Source organism: Phasianus colchicus, chromosome 2 (genome assembly GCF_987193195.1).
Source record: "Phasianus colchicus chromosome 2, bPhaCol1.hap1.1, whole genome shotgun sequence".
Taxonomy (NCBI): domain Eukaryota; kingdom Metazoa; phylum Chordata; class Aves; order Galliformes; family Phasianidae; genus Phasianus; species Phasianus colchicus.
Window position 1 is genome coordinate 71,235,272 of NC_143437.1, and position 23,768 is coordinate 71,259,039.

The window sequence follows — 23,768 nt, forward strand, 5'->3', positions numbered from 1 at the left end:
GATAGTGGGGTCACTGTCCCTGGAGGTGTTCGAGAACTGTATGGATGTGGCACTGAGGGTTATGGTTAGTGGGTATGGTGGGAGTGGGTTGATTGTTAGACTAGGTAATCTTTTTCTTTTTTAGAGGTCTTTTCCAATCTTAATGATTCTATCATTCTATGAATTTGTTCTTGTGGGACATCTGATGCCTAATAAGCCCTAAGATGGCTCCAAAAGTGGAAGTAAAATCTCTATCTGCTGAGGGGAAAATACAAAGGTCAGAGGCAGGCAAAAACAGTGTGAGTGACTTCTGCTTTCTGTGCCTGCTTTAAGAACCATTTAAATGATGTGAGATGATCTGTGTTAGTTCGTATAGCAGCAGGAAAGTGGAGAAAAACAACTTACATCTTAAATGTTTAAAGTAGTTGAAAATAGCTTTCAGAGATGTTGAGAAAGAATATGATGCCTTTAGAGGCAGCATTTAATTTTTTAATAAATGGAAGATAGCTGTCAACTTGGACTTCTCAAGTTAATGCCCTAAAATGCAAATTACTGATTTATTATTACTCATAATTTTAAACTGGTGTTGATAATGTAAGATTCTCCATCAATGGGTTAAAAAAAGCCATAAATTTCTTTTTCAGAGTCCAAATATTTGTGCTGTACTAATGCAGATGTCTCAGCATTAATCAATCAATTTAAAAAAAAAAAGAAAACCACCAACAAAAGGGATTTTTAGACATCATAGCTTTCAGGAAGAATGGAACACACAAATTTTAATGAATCAGGAGATTCCCCCTTAGAAAAAAAGGAAATCCAAAGACCCTTGTTTACAAAAAATATCCCTCATTTTCTTGAACATTTTCTTATGGGCCGTAGTATTGTTGTAGTTAAGAATAAGCACTTAAGCTGACTCCTCTCACCACAGAGAGTGAGATAGCATGAAACATTGCAGCGGTGCATCAGTGAAACTCCAGCTCCCCTGTGGTGACACTGGGACTTGGATGTCCCTCAGTGCTGGGGGAAAGCCGGTGTGGCACCAGCAAACTAGAGCACAGCTGGTTTCAATGCCCTTCTGATACTGTAATGTATTTATAATTTAAATGATAACCTCTGGGGAACAAGTGCTGTTTCTTTTTATACATCATTCAATATGCTAATGTGTTCAATATATAATGGGTACATTTACAGAAATAAATGCCTACTTGTTTTGGATACGCTTTGCCCTCAGGTTAGAGATACGTTATCGATACGATTTTTCTTTGCACAATGAATTGTTTGTTATGGAACTATAAAATGCTACTGTGCGTCCCTTCCACCCCAGCACCTGGGATCTGCTTCCTCTGACTCAACTTCTGGGGTCCCTGCCTGCCAGACATTTTCTGTTCAGCACTGGTGGGTGTGCTCCTCCTTGTGTATCTTCTGGGGACTGTGAGTGCAATGAGACACAGAAGTGAGAAAATCCCACAGCAGTAAAGCCATAATAGAAACACTTGAAGGCCAAAGTGTAGTCACCCAGGAAATCTTCTTAGGAGATTCTTGGTGGTGCATATATAGGTAAACTGTCAACGCCTCACCCTAAAACAGCCTTTTCTTCTGGGAAATTACAAATGCTTTATCTGCACAGTGGCTTGAGTAATGATAGAACAGAAAAATGTTAATGCAGAAGATGTGATGTTTTGAGGCAAGAGATTGCTGCAAACCATCATGAAACATCAGTGCTACATGTACAACTATAGATATTTGGAGAGGAAGCTAAGTAAAAGAGTGAAATGTAAAAAAGCAGTTAATTTCAGCAACCTCTACATGCACGTCCCCAGGTGACACAAGAAGGAATATACTGTGGCTCAAAATGCTGCATAATTCCCTGTGCATTTTTTCTGCTTTTGCATCGTGCTTGTGCATGTGTCCTCCTGAGAGCCCTGCAAGCCTCTTCCCAGTGCACACAGAGACACAGACACTCATTTCCCACATCACACCATGCATGGAACAGGCTGCTCAGAGAGGTGATGGAGTCACTGTCATTGGATGTATTCAAGAAACTTGTAGACGTGGCACTGACAGCCATGTTTAGTGGGCACAGTGGTTGTGGATTGGAGGTTGCACTAGATGATCTTAGAGGTATTTTCCAACCTTAATGGTCTGTGATCCTATGATTCTGTTCTGTGACTCTTGCTAATTCCCCTACAAGGCTGCCTGCTGCACTCCCTTTCCTTGCTGGCTTGTTGCCATGCTGTCCCTTCTACAGCCAATTCTTCATTTCCAACTTTTCTCAAAACTCCCCATGTCTGTGCTTATGTTTCCCAGACAGCCATCCCTGCTCAGTGGTGAGCAGGAATTTCCACCTGAGCAGCAGGTATCCCACAGCAGCTTTTCCTCCTACTTCTCCAAGGCATCTCTCACTCACCCTTCAGCTAGCTTGTTGCTGCTGCCTCCACCTTCTCCTTTCTCACTAACCTACATAAACAGATGATGAACTCCTTGCCCATATGTAAGGTGAAATGTGGGTCAGCAGGGAAATCCTTCCCTCACACACCAGTGTCCCTGGCTCTGTTATCCCCTAGTTTAAGCTGCATGCTCAGCCTTGCTCCAGGCTGTCCTCTCTGACTACTGAGAAATTATGAACCACAGTCTTCATGCTTCATACTAGTCCTGTTAAAAATAGATGATTATCAAACATCTCAAATTAAAGCAGCCTCATGGGAAAGAAAGCACAGAGCACCCCAGGTGGGAGCCACCCACTGGCACCCAATTTGTGAATTAGGAGGCGATAAGCAGGGCAATGTGGCACAGAGCCACACTGCCCTCCTAGAGAGCTTGTAGTTGTTGTTGTAACATGGCACAGAACAGCTAGCCTTACCAGCAAGTCGAGGGACAATCTCTCTCTATTATGCCCGCTGGAATACAAAAACGGCTTACAGTCACACATCTGCATGAGTCTAACCTTCACTCATTACAAACGCAGTAGGGATTTATGTGCACCATGCCAGCTTTGCATGGGGCCTGTATTTTTATCCAGCAAAATCACATATTGTTACCTCCATGTGTACAGTGGAAACAGCATGAGTAATGGAACCTTTAATCCTCATTTTTCAAAATTAGATTATAGCTTTACCTTCATTTTCTCTTACTTTCAAATCTCTGCCAACGTCAATGGACGCGGGTGCTGCTGTCTCTCTCATTGCATTCCCAGCAGCTCTGATCAGGGCTGGAGAGTAGGAATGGTCTGCATCTAAAGCCTGTTCACCCCATGCATCACCTTCAGCCACCTTTTCTAGGGCCTTTGAAGAAGTAGCCTAATTGTAACAGATAAAATAAATGTAGTGTAATGTAAAATTAAGCTAAAACCTACCTGCAATAAGAAAGATACCTTGATAATATTGTGCTGGAGCACTTCTCCAATGGAGAAGGGCTGAGGGAGCTGAGGTTGCTCAGAATGGAGAAGAGGAGGCTCTGGGGAGACCTCATTGCATCCTTTCAGCACATACAGGGAGTCTAGAGGAAAATTGTGGAGAGATTTTTAGCAGGGTATGTAGTGACAGGACAAGGGGTAACAGCTTTAAAGTAGAAGATAAGAGATTTAGATTGTATGTTAGAAAGAAATTATTCTAAGGGGATGGTGAGGTACTGGCACAGAATGCAGAGGGAAGCAGTGCATGCCCAGTTGGATGGGACCCTGGGCAGCCTGATCTGGTGAGTGGCAACTCTGCAACAGCAGGGGGCTTGGAACTTTAAGATTCCTTCCAGCCAAAGCCATTCTATGATTCTGTGAGGATACACCCATCACGCCTCTCTACCTTTGAACTAGCAGATTAACAGGAAGATTGGTAACGCTGGGACTACTTCAGTGCTAAAACAGAGGCTGGCAATGTTGAATTGATATGCACATATTTGTCAAAGCCTGTCCAAAAATTTGTAAAGTCTGAACAGGGCAGCCTCTTCCAACCCTTTCAGTGTCTTGATGTGAAATACTTTGTGCAACATGTAGCCTGCTTGGTGGTGCAGCATAACACCATAGTGTCCCACAAGTCCAACCATCAACCTCATCTACTAAGTTCCACTACTACTAAAACGTGTCCCTTAGTATTACATTCACACGTCTTTTAAGTATCTCCAGGGATGAGGACTCCACCACTGGCCTGGGCAGCTTGACCACCCTCTCTGAGAAGAAATTCTTCCAGATATCCAATCTAAACTTCCCCTTGCATAACCTGAAACCATAAATGCGCTCTGTCAGAAAATATTTAATATCCTCTGTCAGACAATGAGAAGGTCAGGTGATTTAAACAGCTGTTTTGCTGTGAAAACATATCCTGCCACAGCTGGGAGTTGGAGGGGATCCTAATCATCCTTCTCCTCTGTGTTTCTTCCCGTCTCTGCTGTGACACCATCCATGTTGGATTTTAATGTGATGATTACTGGAAAATGCATCTCTCAATACACTTCAAGACAGATTTTTCAAAGGAAGAATCCTATTGCATTGTCTTGAGATTTTCAGTGTAAGTATACATGCTGATGCCGTGAATTATTTTTACTATGCTACTTTTGCCTTTTTTCATTGTCCTTTATGCATATAATCAGTAAGCTTCATTTACAGCCTCAGTTTTTTACTCATATTGTGCTTTTTTTCTTTTCTCCCATCCACTCCAGTTCTCCTCTTCTTTTTCGTCTTTGGATCCATCATCCCGGGAGGCTCAGTGAGCATGTCTTACATGCAGGTTCTATAGGACTCTTAAACACATGGTGGAGAATCCAATTCATTCTTGGGCAAAGGTTTCTGAGGAAGGTGGCTTTTTTTACTCAGATTCAGTCTGCAGAATACAGATAAACTTTTGTGCTACTGCCTAACTCACTCTTTCTCCTCTACCATCACCAGCACAGAGCTACCTTCATTAACCCATTCAAACTGCTGTGTATATGCATCATCAGTGGCCCATGGATGTGTGCTTTCTGTGAGATGAGCTACGTAACCAGGTTACTTTCACTGGTCAAAGCCATCCTCTTCCCCTAGCGAACAACTTAATTATTCTTTCTTCCTCCTGGTCCTGGGGGACAGATTATTGCAGACAGATGGATGTAAAAATATGCAGACATTAGTGGTTAAGGCGGGGTGCAGGCTGCCAGCTGCACTGTCACATCCAAGCACCTGGGGAATTGCCTGAGCCTCCCCTGTGTGTGCTGGTGACCCTGTGCTGCTCTCATGGGTTCAGCTGTGGGCTTTGCATATCACACACAAAGAGACCCCCATGCAGCCTCCCAAACTGGGCTGCACAGAATCATAGAATACCCTGAGTTGGAAAGGACTAACAAGGATCACTGAGTCCAACCACTGTGTCCACACAGGATCACCTGAAAATCAGACCATATGTCAGAGCATTGCATAGTGCGTGCACTAGGCCATAGTCACAAGGGCACAATTCTTGCAAAGCCATCTGTTTGCATCAACACTGTGTTTTCCCTTTCCTATTGCATCACAGCCATCATTTAAACTTGATGCTATTGCCATCTCTCTTGCCGCTGCTGTTCCCCCTTCCTGCAGGGTCTCCAAGCTGCTGCCTGGCTGGTTATTTCACTGTAGGGAAGCCAGCAGGACCTCTGCAGGGCTTGGTTTAGGAGGGAAACCCTGATGCCACCTTAACTTTTACAGGCAGATTGGTCTAGCATTAGGTGGAATGGTTGGTGGCCCTGCATGTGGCAGGGGGGTTGGAGATTCATGATCCTTGAGGTCCCTTCCAACCCTGGCAATTCTGTGATTCTGTGATTCTGTGAATAAGCACAGCATTCAGTGGTTTCAGCACTGAGGGGCCGTGCTCTTCTTGCCACACCTGCAGCCAGTGTTCGGGGCTGTGATGGACACAGTGACAAACAGCCACCAGAAGACTGCATATTCCAACATTTCCTTAGCTCAGACAGTAGCTGTCTTCTCAGCTACTGAGCCAAGTCAAATGCAGATTGTTGGCCTTCCCTTAGTTTAATTTTTTTTTTTTTAATGTTTAATTAATTAATTAATTAATTGTTTTTAAAAGGACCCAGTGATGAGTGATTTCGTTAATCCTCCCACAGAGCCACTTAAAAAAACTTTGAAATAAAGTCAGCAGCTGGAAATCCTGTCTGCAGTCTGCTCGCCCTCATCTGCATTTTGATTTCTGTGATTTAGCGGAAGGCACAGGTTGTCCCTGCCAAATATCCCTCTCCTACCAAGGGATGTACAAGGTAGAACTGCCCAAAGCAGCCTGACTTATGAGGACTGCCACCGCAACACAACCAATGCATCCCTAAACATTTAGTAATAAAAAATCTGTTGTTCTTTGGTCGCCAGGATTTAACAAGCCTAATCCCTGGGAGAGGTGATAAAAATTCATTAATCTAATTAAATACTTCTTATTGCCAAAGTGACTTTGTAGAGTAGCTTTGCTGAAGGATAAGTGCAAAGTAAAATGGAGTCCCAGCAGAGAAACAAACGTTAGACTTCAGCAAGCTGGTACACGCTTCATTAAACTCATAATTATCCTTTGGTTCTAAGTAGCTGATAATATTTAATGAGTATCCGAGATAATTTAAAGAAAATGTTTACTAATGAGGAACAAACAGTGCTATGGAAAACTGATATCTGGGGTACCATATCCGTGTATCTTACCTGTATCTTGTGTACTTGGTTTGGTACAAGCGATTTTAATGTTCTTTTTAAGCTGTTTAACCACAGGCTGCCACTGCTGGCTTCACCATGGCCCCCTGTGAAGCACCAGGATCCCATGGCAGCAGGACATGCTGCGAGCAGACAGGGCTGCAGAGGATGGCAATGTGAATCCCAGATACTGAGCACCCTGAGATTTGGCCCTCTTAGTGATGCTGAAAGGTTTGCTTTGCCCATAGCTTTCCCAAGTTTCTGGCTTCTCCATTTTATGTGGGGAGACCTAATTTTTGGCTTCTGCAGGCAGATCAGTGTGGCCATGGCCCTAGCTGCACCAAAACTCGTTGTCAGGGCATCTTGTGTCTAGGTGACTTGCAAGATGGTCTGGGTGAGACAAGCACTCAAGCATTTTCCTCCACTCCACAGCGTGGTTTTTGGAGGTGGCAAGCAGGGACAGCCAGCGCTGGCTTAAAGTCTTCATTGAAAGATGGAATCATAGAATGGCATAGAATGGAAGGGACTGTACAAGGCAGGGCTTTGTCAGAGCTCCTTTGGGGTGAGCAGGGTGCCCTGAACACCCTTCAGGTGGTGGGATCAGCACTGCTTCTGCTGCAGGAAGATAGCATTTCTCCTGGGAACTCATATGGATTTAATTTTCCTCTTGGAAAATGTTACTCCTACCCTGCAACTCTCAGTGTCTGCAGTTTAATATGTGCTTATTTACCTTCTCATCTTTTTTCTTCTTTTCATATGGGAATTCTTTTTTTGTCTAGTGCTATATACAATGGTGACTCTCTCTAATTCACTGCAGCTTTTACAATCTTCAATTTTTTTTATTTTTATTTTTAACAACTCTGCAAAAATTTTTACAAACTTTAATAGGAAAATGATTGGACCCCTGGCAGACTACACCTTATCCATTTGTTGGTGAAGCAGTCAAACACCAGCAGGTTGCTCTCCCCCAGTATTCCTTTATATGGATGATTTTCCTCAAGGGATATGTGTCTTAAGCTCAGAACACCCCACACTGGAGATACAGAGGTTGTTTACTGATGGTTCTATTACTGAGAGCTTGGTCCACCTTTCTCGACTCCAAGTCTCTCCCTGCCCAATCATTTTCCTGAGGCGCTCTAGCTGGAGGGACATGGTCCTGCCTCAAAACAGAGGTTGTCACCCCCATTTTGGTCAGGACTTCTTCTCTCAGCCTTAACATTGAGGTTCTGGGATGGATATAGGCCACAGAGCCCTCCAAATCCACACAAGATTTCCTGCAATGTGTGGTGAACCCAGATAGCAGCCGACGCTTTGAAACCAGATAGCAAGCAGCAGAGCAGAAGCACACACAAATATAAAATTAATGTAGATATTTCCCACTTTCATCATAACAAGAAAGCATCCTCTGCTCCAATATGCCAGCGTATAGCCTTGTATCCTGATGGCATACACGTATTATTGCAGGTATTCTGGAGCTGGAATAAAAGGAGAAGGGAACTGTGTGGATTAACAGACCACATGCATGTGCCTATTTTATGGCTGTGATTATCTTTATAAGGTGCTTAAATGTGGCAAGTGCAATATCCTATAAATGGGTAGGTAGATTAGATCTGCGGTTCACAGCAAGGGAGTTTATACCTGCTTTGCTCACTTGGATGCTGCGTTTCTCTTTAAATGCAGTATTGCTAGCTGTTTCTTTCTTCTTTAACAAGCAGGTTTCCAACTGGCAGCCTTATAGGACTTGATGCTGCAACTTTGATCTCAGATAGATTTTTGTATACAAAAACATATTTCACAACAGCTTTACAAGCAGTTATGTTAATTCATTGCTTGTCTACGATCCTGGCTACAGTAAATGTTATGAATGTACATATGCAAAAGTATAAGGAATATGTAGAGTACTACCCATCCTCACACCCAACCCCGCTCCCCAAATAAAATCCAAGGCAAACCCCTCATGTGGACAAAGAGAAAGATTTTGTTCCAACTCCTTGTGCATCAGATTGTACCTTTTTTTGGCTAATGGAAAACTTATTTCAGAGGGGTTGAAAAATAGCTGATACTTGGACCATAATGGCCGTGCTAGTGTCATATCACTGCGCTTCATTGCAGCCGAGGCTCTCGTTCAGATGCATTGGCAGCATGCCTGGACAAGGCGTTTTGTTGAGTTTGGTGGTCTGGAAGCAGGAATTGAGGAAGATTACTCTGTAACAATATTTGTAAGCCTTGCAACCAGTTGATGGCTTTAAAGCAGAAAAAGCGTAATTCTAACAGCTGCCTTTGCTGTATTTGAGAAGGGCACTGCAGATGTGTTTCCTATTATGCTGCACAAAAGGTGCCAACCTAGCAAGCAGTCATCAGTCTATCGAAAAGAAACCGTCTGTTCACATTTTGTGAATGCAGGCATGTGAATGAGAATGGTTTATGCACCTCATCTTGGAGACAGGCAGGCTCCCAGCCAGTTAAAAAATGCCCTCTCCCATTAAAACTTGCTCTTTTCAAAATCCAAAAGCACTCTTCCTATTTAGCATCTGAGAACTGAACAGAAACACTGATATATTTACAGCTACAGTGAAGGGTAGAGGTAAGTACAGCGGTGATACGAACTGCAGAGATCACTGTAATATAACATTACCCTTGTGAAATGCAATTATTCTAGCTCTTGTTTTTAAATAGTTGTTTTTCTCAGTGTGAAAGCTAAATCACATAACGTAACAATTTTGTATGTAAAGATGTAAGATTTCTGTTCCCAGCAAATTTCCTTTGATTTTACAGGTGAAATTACATGCAACTAAACCTTTTCTTAAAACCCACGGGGGATGCACAGAGCAAAACTGAAAAATGCCCTCCAACAAACCAGCCCAGGGGAGTGAGGCTAAAAGGGACGTCTTTTCCCCTTGTTTTACAGGGACAGGTAAGGGGAGGTGGAATGCAGAGTAGGAGCTTCCAGTGCATCCTTCACAGTGTATCAATTTATCTGTTTACACAAAAGGTATCATCGGTTTCAGTGAGGGAATAATATGTATATAGCACTAAAATTAGGCTGTGATTATAGGCTTAGTGCCTTAACCAGACTGTGATTCTTATCTCAGGGTGTTTCAGTGAGATTATGACTGTAAATCTTGGCTGGAAGTGTTGAGAAAGAGTAGGAGGAATCAGGGGTCCAACTCTTCCATCCCAAAATATTGCACCTGAAATACTACAACACTGCAATTTTATCACATGGATGGAAACAAAGGGATATAAAAAGTTAAGAAAAATAGAAACTTTGGTTAAAGGGTAGATCCCTCTTAACTTGTAAATTAATGCTCATGCATTCTTCATCATTCAGTATATAACATTTGACCCTCACAATTGAGATTTAATTACAAAACTGCACCGAACTTTCACAGGTAACCTCTAAATGCAGCCATCGTTTCAGTAGGACAGGCTGAAGGGAAAGACGTTCTCCTCAATGATTTATGAGCAGCACGTATTAAGTATCCAATGCATGCCAGGTAATTGTACTGAGATACTAGGTTTTCACACCAGGTAAACAAATAAGAATAATGGAAAAACAACTGATTAACAGTTAGCTAAGTGCACCTGTGGGCAGTGTGCTTCGGCTCTGAAATGCAAAGCTTGTCATGCAGACAATAGCTGCTGTCCCTTACAGGTCACCAGCTCTGCAGGGGTGAGAGCCAAAGGCTTGCAACAGGAGTCCCTGAGAAAGGGCAGAGGAAAAGATGGAGGGTGGGTGATGGTTTTTGTGGTAAAAAGGTGGGTAACTTGCTTTCAGAGCTTCATCTACGGCAAGTTCAAGCATGACAAAACATGTGCTGGCTCTGGCCATGCCATGGACAAGGGCAGCAGTGCATGACAGCCTGTGAGCATCCACATGGAATTATGCTTGCAAAGGCCCTGCTAGCGAACAGCCCTGCCTCAGCCCTAGATTTATTCCATCTGTTATTAATGATGACCCCGAAGAACTGAAAGGAAGCTGCCCCTGCTCCTCCTGAGGGTCACTGACACACTGGTGAACCCAGTTTGTTTTCCAGCATCAGGTGTCTGGGCCAAGGGCCTGCCGGCTGTCCCTCCCCAGCCAAGGTGTGGGAGCTCAAGGCTTGGCTGCCTGCAGCCCCTGGGCCTGGAGCAGGGCTGGGTGGGCTCACACATGGGATGTGCAGCTTCACAAGGCTGGGGTGAGGCTGGGGGTGCTGCTGGAGTGCACCCAAAGGCACTGCTTTATGCGGCAGCATGGCGGTACTTAGAGAATTGAGTTGAACCAGCCTATGGCAGGGACACGTTCGTTTTTGCATGTAAAACTTCACATCCATTATGTCAGGGATACAGCATAGCGTTCTCTCAAATTGTTTGTAATTCAGCATTTAAAATGATACGGTGTTGTAAGTTAAGCAATTATCAAGACCTCAATTCCAAGACACAGAGGTTCCAGGTTATAGGTCTCCTGAGTTTTATTTACTTTAATTCATGTCAGCTCATTATCAACCTCATCAGCAAGTGCAGACTTAAAAGTAAGCCTGGATCAGTCATTATTCTGGGTACACACATGTGGATTAGGGCTCTTTTCATCTGTGCAGTTTGGGAAAGGGGAGTGGAAATCTATATAGTTTCACTTTCCATTATTCAAATTTGGAAAATAATTTTTAAATGAGTCAGGAAGGCCACGGAGATCACTAATAACATCTTTTGTATCAGAAGTAATTTGGTTCGTAACTCTCTATGATAAAATCAAATAATCCTTTTATATCTGACCAAAATTACTTTGTAGAGATCGTGTTCTGTTGCTAATAATTATCATCCCAGTGTGTCTTTGAGCCATTAGGCATTATGCTATGCCAATTTTCATGAGGAGGGTATGAGAACTGGAGACCTGATGGCTACGTCTGATGGGTTCTCTGAGATGCACAAACTTTTCAGCTGACTCCTGAGTAAGATGGGCACAAGTGGCCGAGCACAACTGAAATATCTCACAAAATACAGACCACTCTGCATGTCCAGGAAGATGTCATAGTTCTTCATCAACCCATCCTCCTCCATTCAGCCCAGCTTAGTCCTTTCGAAGAATAACAACCAACTTTAAAAATCACGTCAGTTGGTCACTAATTAAGCACTATCATTCTCATTTCAAACCATGTTGTTTCAAACTAAGAACACAGGATTTCTAAACTTCTGTGGGAAAGTGTCAACTTAAGGTTGAACTTATTTTTCTGTAAAACTGTGGGCAAACTTCTTCATCTTTGTAAAGTCATGTCTTTGTCCCAAGGGATTTCTTGCTGCACTAAATCTCATAGCTATGTTTCTCATTTCGGGCATCACTCTGCACAGGTGGAGAAATATGATTCTAGTTTCTTCTCGAAAGCTTTACTTTATTCAGATTTCAACATAAAACATAGTAAGTATTGGTGTGCTAGTCAAAATTTCATAATTTATTGGCCTTGTGCTGATGAATATAGAGGTGAAGCCTCTTTACTTCCCCTTCCACTCAGAGGTCAATCAAAAACCTACAAAATACAAGCTGTTTTCTAATGTTAGCCACTGTATTAATTTCAGTGCGGGGATGACATCCCTATGTGCACTTTCAAGATGCATCCATCACCAGGATTTTGCCTGGAGAACAGGGCTGGTAACGTACTGCATGTCTGCTACCAGAATGTGCACTGTGCATGTGGTAACAGCAATGGGACAGAAAGAGAAGCCCTCATGTTGCACTTTTGGAAACTATACACTCTTCTTCCAAGGGGCATGAAGTTGCAGAGCCTTAGGGTTGTCTGCGGCAGTCTCTGCCAGCTCTGCCATTGAGCTCAGCATGCATAGTGTCCTATTTAAAAGCAGATGTAAAAATGAGGCAGGCAGGGAGAGATCATTTCTCAGATAATCTGGAGTCAGGCCATTTGGGCCTCAGCAGATTGTAACTGATATCTTGATTTTCAGCAGGAAGGAAATGGGTGGCCAGGACAGTGTAATGAAAGGCTTTATTACCATATGGCACCTTACAAAGCTGGACTATTGTACAGTGACAAAGAATGAAAACTGCTTATTCAGATGAGCCCAAAAAGGAGAAAATAAAATCAAACTTTGCCAAGAGCCTAAAGACAGTGTGAAAAAAGACCTTGGCTGGCACATCAAGTATGGTCCCCTCCCTTGTGGTCCTTGCTGAGATATTCCACTGAGGTGACATTATTCTTCTATCTAACATGGTATTGAAACAAAAGTGCAGCTTTTGTCTATGCAATTGCTGTATGACTGCTGGACTTTTTTTTTCTGTGGCAGAGCAATAGCAGGGAAGGCCAGCAAGGAGCAGCAGATGCTGCAAGGAGTGCAAAGTTCTGGAGTGTGACAGAGCCTTGGCAGCAGTGGCTGGCGCTTGTTTTCCCTCACTTTTGGTGGAAAAGTGTGTCAATGGATGTCAAGGTAAATTCTTCTCTTTCTCCCTTTCTTCCCTTCCCCCTCACCTCCCTCTCTCAAGGCTGTCTTTGTGTCATCTCTTCAAAGTACACTACCTGTAAAATATTGATTCACAGCAGGCTGAGCTGGCAGGTTTAGATTTCTTTTTCACTGGCAGCAATAATAAACTACTACAGACAGTGCAGACTCAGTACCAGTCTCATCATTGCACCACAAGCACATCAGTCTGTCTTCTGCGTGACTCAAGATAATGAAAAAAAGACCCAAAGGTATGTGGAAAGGAAGAAGGAGCTGAGCAACAACCACCAGAGACATCAAAGGTGCCTAAGGAGGCTGTAAGTTGAGGATGTAGCAAGTGCCACCCTAAATAGCAGTAACAGCAGCTCTGTTTATTCAAAATAACTTGTCAGAAAAAAACAATACAATAAAACAACCAGTGCCACCCGAGACAACAAACTAGAATAAACAAACCCTCTCCTTTCTCTGTTCAGCTTGAAAACAGGAATACCACCCACTCCTAGCCTGGTCTTTATGTTGTTGAAAAAAGTGTCAGGAGTGATTACAGGAAGGTAAAAAGACCCTCAATAGCTTATGGCAGTGCTACGAAGATTGTGCCTGGTGGGAATGTGGGTAGACATACGTGCGTTATGAAATGTGTTCTGTTTTGATCACAGGCATTTCTTCCCTTGGCTTACTAGCAACGAAAGGAGCAAGGAGAGGTCTTGACATAAGCCAGGTCCTGCTCTGCTGGCACTGCCCTGCTCTGCAGAGCCGAGGTGACAGCAACACACCGGCAGGGGACAGAGCACACGCTGTCTGCAAACAGCTGGGGCCTGGGGACATGCTCAGGTTAAGCTGGAGCAGTGTATTCTTTTCTTTCGGTTAGTACACCTGTTGTATTACTGTTCTGCTGAATATATATATGTATATATGTATATGTATGTATGTGTGACTTTTTTTCCATTCAGATGTCACTATTTTTGTTCTAAACAGTTCTCAGGTAGGAAAAAAATAGGAAAACATTATATTATCATTTCTGTTCCTTTTTTTTGTTGCCACCTCCCTCACATTTAAGAGCTTGGTGGAAGGAAAAGCAAACTGATGATGCCTAGGATGACAGGGAGAGGCCAGGGCTCTAGCTCTGTGTTCTGTTTTTACTGAAGCTTTTAGAAAGTGGTTCAAGCTGTCTAGACAGAAATTGATCTATATGTGACTGGAGGCCTCCTCAACTGTCACTGCATAGGATCTTGTCCTCTGATGTCTTTTTTCTTCTCATGGGCAAAGAGAGACAGACTATGAGAGAAGAGCATTTTTGCAGCAAAGTTGTCCGTTGTGCAGGCCAGTCTCACCATGCTGCTTGTGGGGAGAGGTTTGCCATGTGAAGAACTTGTTTTACTTATTTTACATGTTTTACTTATTTTGAAGGGTGAGGAGCAGCTTTTGGTTCTCCTTATTTAACATCTGAGATTTGCACTTTGCACAGCTCCAGCAAAGTTGTTGATCAAAGGGGCCAGAAAGCATCTCTGAGTCCAGAAGAGACAGTCCTGCAGGCTACTTACCTACTCCTCTTTAACTTTCAGGGCCAGCACTGCACTGAGGAGCCCTTCCAGCAGGGGAACTGGCTAGACCAAGGAGCCACTGCTACAATGTGGCTAGTGGGATGGAATTTTGGTTGTTTCCAAACAGACACGGAGGGAATTTGCAAAATGATGATAGGAAGAATACTGCCCAGCTTTGGGTCTCCCCAGACGTCTGTGTCTAATTCCCTAGACAGGTCTGATGAAGATGAGGAAGCACTTTCAGTGTGTACTTTCCCTGGGCTGCTATGGGAATCTTGCTCAGGGAGTCATATCACAGCAATATTTATGCCCAGCCTCTACTGGAGGGCTGTTCAGCTGCCATCTGACAAGGTGACCAAAAGGTGTCACACTCTGACAGTGCTGTAAACTCTGTCTGAGTATGAAATACTCAGAAACTACAGGTGGTGTGTCCAAAATAATGAAGTTGCCTCAAGGACCCTTGATGTCTGGCCAGCAGTGCTGATGAGCCTGGGGCTCGCAATGGATGTGTGTGCACTCACCAGGCATACAAGGCCAGGCAGTGTCTAACTGTGGAGCCCATGCTGAGTACAGCAGGGATTCATGTCCCTTGTTATTACCCAACCATTAATTTTCATGAAACCTGTAGGAATATTGTATCTTTGAGAAATCTTTCTCCTCTGGTCAAGGGGATCAGAATTTACTAAGGAACAGCAGGTACATAAACATAATTTCCCTATGAACCAGGGCTTATACTGAAGATAAACTCACCTGGGTCCAGGAATAAAAACTGTTTCCAAGATTCAGGTCTCAGCAACACTGAAGTCAGGAGCTGGTAATGCTATTGTTACAGTTTTGATGGCAATGCTGTGATTTACAGTTTTCATGAGTACTACCATGGCTTTGGTGCTTGACAATTCAGCATCAAGTTTTGTCAGTGAGGCTTTCCTGCGGCATCCACCAGCAGCAACTATAACTGGATGCAGGCTGTGTCACTGTGTGTAGAGAAGGAAGCAGCTCCCTTCCCAGGTATCCTCTGCTTATTTGAATGTGCCCTCCCTTGTATTGCTGGCCAGGATTGTGGGCCTGCATTTTGTGCCTCCTTGGCAGGAAGCCACACTCCCCTTCCTCAAGAGGGAAACAAGGGTCTTGCATCCCTCTTGAGGCCATTCCCCGACTGTCTCAGCCATCAGGAAGATCCTTGAGCTTTAAGTGATCTTGGTAAACAGCTGAAGACCCAGTGGTTTGCTCTTCACCTGTGCCATTTATCCATTGCAAATGCATCCCAGCCGTGCTGAGAGGGAGCTGGAGGCAGTGGTGTAGTCCGGCCCCAGAGAGAGGGATAAGGCTGCCCTGTGCACATGGGTGGCAGTGAACATTGATGAAATTTTCCTTTTACATTAATTGCCAAATTTTAAGCTTCTCTAAAATGAAGGAGAATAAATGCTGGATAAGGCTCACACGAGAAAACCTCTGAGAGAGGGTGGCACATCTGAAGTGAAGTCATTCCCTCTTTAGGCATGGGCAGTGTCAAAGGCCTCTGCTCATGGAAAATTGCTTCCCTGTTGCTCTGGTAAGGACCAGTCCATTTCCACCCCACACTCATGCGCTCTCACTTCTCCCCCTGGTTTCTGCATTCCCATCTTCATTTCTGGGAGCTGTTTAAAGTACAAAAACTTCTGGGTTGTGGTTTTCCCTCATTAAAAACAAGTATGAGGAAGGAAACACTAGCCTCTGGTCTTTTTCTTTGAGAGTGTCTCACCATGTATGTACTGCCTACCCTTAATCCCCTGTGCCTTTACGTAAGATGGTGCAGCAGCTTTGGTGGAAGCTCTCCAGACTGCACTATACTGCATGGGATTCAAGGCACCTCCTCTTGGTTCTCTTTTGGCTGTGGGCCCTGTGGAAGGGATGGTCAGCATGGGCTTCTGGTGAGAATGCTGGGTTTCAGTAATGCCAGCTTTGGGCACTTTAAGCTGGAGGAGGCAATAGAGAAGCAAGGATGCTCTTGGTGCTTCTCCTCCCCTGATACCTTCTTCCTTAAGGATGTCTTCTGTCATTTTGCAGAGAGAGCCCACCAGGAGACAGGTGATGCTGCTCCTTATGGTAGTGAATTTGACTCTGCCTGCACCATTTGACACATGTCATTCCATGTGAAGTATATTTTCATATCATTTCAGTTGAAATACATTTTTCTCCTTCTTCTTCATCCTCTTCTTCTCCCTTCCCCACCCCTAGGTCACAAACTATCTACATTGTTTTAATTTCTGCTTCACACCCCCTGAAACTTAAAACATTAGTAGGCAAGCACCATGTGCTTTATCTGCCTGAGCCTCTCTAGGCTGCCGCTACGATGTCTTCTATTTCCATTGATCAAGGCAAGACAATGTTTCACCATATTCTCATTTGCACTGTATTTTTTTTTTTTTTTCATTTATTCTCTGACTTGATCAGTGCTTGCTTGCTTGCATTTGGGTACAACAATCACGTGGTGCTGCTTCTGCCTGTTGACAGTATATCTCATGCAATAAGGCTACTACTGCAAACGTTTGCCAAAAGTAAATGTTTGAAACGTGTTTCTGCCTTAGATAAAGGTGTTTTGATGAGTGAGGCTGAAATTTGCTTTCTGTGGTCATTTAGCTCAGCACAGCTCAGTCAATGAAGCAGAATTCTGGGCCTGTCATTTACACATTTGATTTGTAATCTGGTATTGCAATGAAGGCTAGACCACCATGTAGATGGTGAGGCAGTGGCACAGGTTGCCCAGAGAAATTGTAGATGTCCCATCCCTGGAAATGTTCAAGGCCAGGGTGGATGGGACTTTAAGCAACCAGGTAGCAGGAGGTTGGAACTGGTTGGTCTACAGGGTCTCTTCCAATCCAAATAATTTTGTGATTCTATGAATTTCTGACTCCTCTATTAAGAAGTGATACTGCTCCAAAGAAATGAAAAGAGACCTTTGCTTTTTCCAGATTCTGTTCAAAATCCTGCATCTAATAACTACAAAGTTGGGACTCAGGTTGAAAAGAGCGATGGGGATTTCTTATGCCAAGACCCTGCGGAAAGCCCCAGCCTGGCCATGGCTGCAGAAATGAGCTGCAGTTCTCCATGATCTTAAATTACGTTTAGCAGGTCAAAATTATATTTTGCAGGGAAAAGTTAATCTTTTTGTAAATTATTGTTTGTAACTCACCTTCTTTCTTTTATGAATTCATTTCTTTTTTTGTCCTAGGAAGAATAGTATTCATAGTCTTTCCTCTTTATTCCCAGTTTGTAGTATATGTTGAGCATGTCTGATTAATTTAGACTTAATTCAACTTCGTGTTTTAAAATCTTTTGTATTTATATGCTCAGTCCTCCTTACTGATGTCTTTTAAATTCATTCTTTGTTTCATGCTGTAGACTTCAAAATTTACTCACGATTTAATTCTGGGTGCCTGTTCCTTGTTCTTCTTGGTTATTAAAAGCACAGCCATTCACTAGAGGTTTGTCTCTTGTGGAGTTTTTTTTTTTTTTTTTTTTAGTCACAGAGTGTTTCCTCACTGAGGGAAGAGTCCCAATGAAGAGATGTGATTTAAGAATTAATGTGATGGCTCTTGGCAAAAAGCATCCCAAAAAGCTCTTTTGATTTACTATTTTCACATGAAGGCTTTAAAGGCATTTTTTTGGAGGGGGAAATCCTCTGTTTTTGTTGAGATAGGATTGATAACACCCTTGGCAGTGCTGTCCCAATTAGAGGGTAAAGTCATCCTCAAAATTTGAAGCAGGGCATATTGTCACACACAGTATTTTTACTGTTTTCTCTTTCTCCAGTGCTAGTTGTTCCTCATAATTCTTTTCTTGCACGATAACAAGGGAGAAAAAAACATCCATTTCATTTTCATTTTCTTTTTCATTAATTTCTTCATTTACATCAACTTTTTCTTTTCTCCACTTGTTGACTCAACCACACCACAGCTTATCCATAACTATTCTACAAACATAAAGGAGTCTGCAGAGATGCAGTGTATTTTTCCATAACCAGCATCCTTCTCCAGCCTTTCCCAAACTGCTTTTCATACCGTTAATGTTACATACGTGCAAACACTGTGCATGGCACTGGGAGCTTTCCCATTCCCTGTGCAGAGCTATTGCTGAGAGTACTGATGCAAAAGGACTAGGCAAAAAGAAGTATCTAGTCAGTGCTAGGAAACAATGTAGGAGAGAAAGAAACTCAGGAGAAAATAGAAAGCATGAAAAGCCATTTTAGGACAGTAACTTTGAAGCAAGAAGTAGAAAGATGACTCTCAATGTTGCCTGACATTAACTTCCAAAACAAGCAGCTTTTAACTTTGGTAATGAAAATAGACAGTCATCTCTATTTTCTGCTTAGGGTAGTTTAGATTTTGGTTTTCCCAATGGGTTTATCCGCTTGGAAGGTTCTCTCAGTTCTGCCAGTATAATCATACTGCTACAGTCATACTTTTCTATGGGAAACAATCTTCCTGCATTAATGACTGTCTATGGTTTAGCTTAAGCAGACATAAGCTGAACTGGGCAAAAAGAGCACCTGCAGTGGGCTCTCAGCAGTGGTGTAGTAGTGAAGGTCATACCTTGCTCTTGCTTTCACATGCTCCTGCCCTACCAAGTTATGGAGACCAGGTGTTTATTTTACAGATGTTGGAAAGGAAAAGTAGGCACTCCTGTACCCACACATGGGTTTCTTCACACATCGGACTACGCAATTAGGAGTGGCTTACTGAACACCAGAACTACACATGGAGCCTCCTGTAGCCAGTGCTCATGTCTGGCTCCTGAGCTTACTAATAGGGGATGTCCAGGTGGCTTGTGTACTTCATTGACACTGAGAGGAAAGCTGAGCAAATCAAGGAGAAAAAAGCATTATTTCATGGAAAAAGAATTGCTGTTTAAATTATCATCTATTGGGAAGCCTACATCTTCTAAAATAATACTGGGTAAACATTTGGCTGCCAGGCAATTAAATCTCTTTTTAATTTTTTTTTCTTTTTTCTTTTAGAGCACTTCTTCGCAAATAGCAATTGAGGCAGAGTCATGTCTTAATACTGCTAAACTCTGTGTTTCCTTGTGCAGTTCTATACACTGATGTATCAGGGAAATTTTTAATCCATTGTAGTGTTTATGTTAACATGAACACATGCAATGAATGCCAATAGCCAGAGTTAAGGTTACCTTGGCTGCCAAATGGAAATTACCTTTTAACATATGGAAAATTACATAGAAGCATAAAAACCAGCCCTGCTGGCATGTAAGAGAGCATGAATCAAACACACAGGAGACCTTGGGTCTGAGCAGCTCCTGCATGGAGTTATTGAGGGTTTTGCCAGGAAGAGGGGAGAGAGAAACTAATTCCTGTATGCTGGGATGAGTGCTGGGCCACTGCATCTTGACACTGTTAATGGTAGAATACAGTGCAACTTGGAATTGGACCTGATGCCTGCACAGCTGCAGCCATACCACATGTCTGTAGCTTCAAGCACTTCCAGCCTTGGTTAGGCATCTGCCTTATCTAGCATGGCTTGGGGCAGAAGCTGATGACACCAACATCATTTTGAGAAGGGGAGTTCCCTTAGTCTGACTTGGGTGATAGATAGCACTGAGATGTGAGTGGTGTAGGGTAGGTTCAGTGGTGACCCAGGTAGTGGAAAGGAATGGGTGAATGGTGGCTCTGACTGAGAACAGCAGGAGCTGGGGATATTCCAGGAGTGGTGTCAGATCTGGCAGAGATATTGTCCCCAGGCTGGCGCAGCACGCAGAGGGCAGTCTGGGCGCTCGCCCCTTCGCTCCTGGCTTGCAAAGGGAAGGACAAAAATGCACAAGCTGTTCTGAGCATTTCCAGCATTTAAGAGCTGATTGACTACCCTTTGCCGGGAAGTGGTGAGTGAGCAAGGGCAGCCAATCAAAGGGTTATGCTAAAAAATACTTGGGCTCCTCCCTGCATCCTGTTGATGCTCACAAACTATAGCCAACCTGCTTTTCCCATGTTATTTTTTTTCCTCTTAAATGAGATTTGAGTGCTGCTTGGTAGCAGTCACAGTTTTCTCATTATTAGTGTTACTGTATGAGCGAAACACACTTGAAAGGAGATGCAGAACCTGAATAGTTTTAAAATAGAAGCAAAAAGGTCTTTTCTGTGTGTGTATGTTTTCTCTGCCATTTAATTGATAGCCATATTCCCAAGAAAGCAAGTGTGTTACGAAGTGTTGATGTATCTCCCTTTAACTTGTTAACCCTAGCACTGACCTGTTACAATTATTTCACAAAAAGCACCATATAAAACAGCACAGTAAAATGGCTACTCACTGGAAGTGTGAAAGATGGGATCCTGCTCCACGACTTGCACCAGAAAGCCAAAGCTGGCCACAGCATTCATTGGGAAAAGCACACTGATAAAAACTGCACCGAACTTTGAATAAAGCAGAAGGATGAGTACTGCACATCAGAATATGAAATAATCAGCTGTGAAGATTCTGTTCTCATTATACAGATGCAAGATGATGTGGCTCAAACCACTGAAGTCATTTCACACTCGAGGCATATTCATAGGACCTCTCCACAAGATGGTAAGCAAGAGCCACGTATAGAAATTTCAAAAAAATATCAAAATCAGTCTCTTAGTTATTTGGTCATTATTCAAAATATTCTAGGGTTTGTGCAATAAGGTGTGATGGACAGATGAGCCAAATTTTTACTATGCTAATCCCTTTTTATCATGTTTCTGAATGTAGCGTAACACAATGATGATCTCTCCACAGAGACACCGCTGGCCAACAGCATGACCAAGGCAGAGTGGAAGGTCACATTGCTTAGCAATTCTCCTGAAACAGTTTTCTGTCTAAACCCTTTCTACACATGGGCATTGTAACAGCTGCAATAGACACATGTTGAAAATTTAGAAAATGATGTGGTAGAAAGTCTTTGGGGCAGGGTATCGTCCTTGATCCTTTGCAAATCTTTTGCTAGGCATCAATAGTGGTCCCTGCCAAGGGACATTACGAAGAGTCCATTGGCACTGCTGTTTGCAGCAGAGGTATAACCCCTGCATTCTGTGTGTGGAAAAATCTACCTCAGCTGGCTCTTAGGATGCAGTCTGCACAGTCCAGGAATGCTCAGACATCCTTGCTTGCCTAGTGCTGGGAAAGCTTCCTCTGCCATCTCTGGGCAGGTACAAGTCTGCTCTGTCACATCCTCCAGTGTCTTTTTGTATTCCTGCAGTGCAAGACCAACACTTCAACGAAAACATAAGTCCAGAACAGTTAGAACTGAACAGATGAAATACTGTGAAAGCAAGGATATGTCTTATTCCTTTGGCTAAAGGTAGATGGCACAGGAAATCTTTCAGCATTTTCGGTACAAACAGTTTCTGCCAGTGCTAGATATTGATTGCAAAAATGTATCTGCCACAAGACTGCTTTCAATTAAGCATTTCACCTTCAGAAGTGAAAATATCCATTAACCTTGTTGGCTACATTTCAATTGGCTCCCAAAGTGAAGTGTAGGTTTGCATTGTTTTCTCTAGTCTTATTTGCCTGTTTCTGCAGTACCTGTTGATCTAGTGACACACAGAGACTGCTGCTTCCTATGCTCTCCGTTTTGCCAGTGGCAGGAAACACATCTGAGCGGGGGTGCTCCTGCAGCTCCTTGTTTTCCCTTTCCTACCTATCCTCCTGTCCAGGACCTGTGCTCTGGTCATGGTACCCTTGTATCCATGTGCACGGCAGTGGGCTGTGGAGCTATTATAGGCTCATTCTTCTTGTTTCAAATTGATGATGCAGGCGTCCTGCTAACTGTCATAGAATCATAGCATGGCTTGGGTTGGAAGGGACCTCAAGGATCATCAAGCTCCAACTCCCCTGCTACAAGCAGGACTACCAACCTCCACACCTAATACTAGACCAGGCTGCCTAGGGCACCATCTAACCTGACCTTGAACACCTCCAGGGATGGAGCATGCACAACCTCTCTGGGCAGCCATGACTCTGTGTGGCCCTATGGGCTAGTTCTCCGCAGGGTCAGGAGGAGCCCTTGCAGCAGTGCTGCCCTGATGAGAGCCAGCTGTCATTGCTGAAGCCGCATGATGCTGTTTTAGTGGTGTGAAGGGTCTCTAGGACTTGGTGTCTCTCTGCCATCATTTCTGAAAGCATAAAAGACCAAACCTTTATTAATAAAGAACAGTGGTGTTTAACATCACATCAGTAAGGGATTGTTCTTACCAGAAATATTGCAGCAAATGTGATTGGCAAAGGAGATAGGATGTTATTAAATAGAAAGTGTTGTGATTACTTGTCAGACTTAAGTGTCTTTCATATAAAACAAACTGACACACAGGAGATTGGATTAATACTCCTTCTATTAGTGTCACGATCTTTCACAATTTCAGATGTCCCAAAATTCCCCGTTGCTTGTAAAACTGTAAATATGATATCAGGAATTATTGGTGTGATTATATTAGTTGATTAAAAGCCTGGCAAAAATACACTGTTTCAGACTATTTAGAAGAGTATAGTAATAATCAGTTGTGATTATTTATCACTGTAAATGGAAGAGAAGTTAAAGATTTTTGCTCAGAGGCTCACAGTCCAGTACTGGAACTATTACCTTTAGACTAAATACTTGTCAATAGAGTACATATTTGAAAATATCAAGCCACTGATCTTGGAGAATGTTTCTGGACATTAAGCCCCTCTTACAACATGATTCTGGGAAGGGCAGCACTGCTGGGTCCTGCCCTACTCTCTTGGGAATTGATGGCAGTTGTCTTCTAATGAGAGAAGCACTGAGACTCCGCACCAATGTCACAGTGGAGTCCCCGCTGAGCAAATGACACCAACAGAGAAAAACGTTCTTCTTTTGGTAGGGTGCATGAATATAAAGAGACTTATAATTGGATTTCCTTAAAGACTTGGAGAACTAACACTCTTACAACTCTTCACATTGAAAGGAAGTTCTTTTAAATTCTATTAGTTCTCCAGCCTACATTTTTTAGAAAAGTAAGATGTACAGCTTCTGAAGCAAACCAGGAACAATGAGGTGAGCAGCATTTGCATTCACAAGTAATTCTGTGGTGGCACATTGTCATCTTTTGTTGAAATATCGCAACTTTCAAAAAGAATCATTTGAAGCTAAAGAATTATGTTTCATCCTGTTTTCTAAAAAGTTACGCTGAATACACACTTTGAAATGACAATGTGAGATCTGAC

The 23,768-nt window shown here is 43.0% G+C and overlaps 1 long non-coding RNA gene across 1 annotated transcript; it reads left to right on the plus strand.

Moving 5' to 3' along the window:
- Positions 1 to 9,390: 9,390 nt before the first annotated feature.
- On the plus strand, positions 9,391 to 13,000 carry LOC149919102 (uncharacterized). The gene is made up of 3 exons (XR_016464765.1): positions 9,391 to 9,518; positions 9,997 to 10,101; positions 12,878 to 13,000. It is a non-coding gene; the product is annotated as an uncharacterized LOC149919102 (long non-coding RNA).
- Positions 13,001 to 23,768: the final 10,768 nt, after the last annotated feature.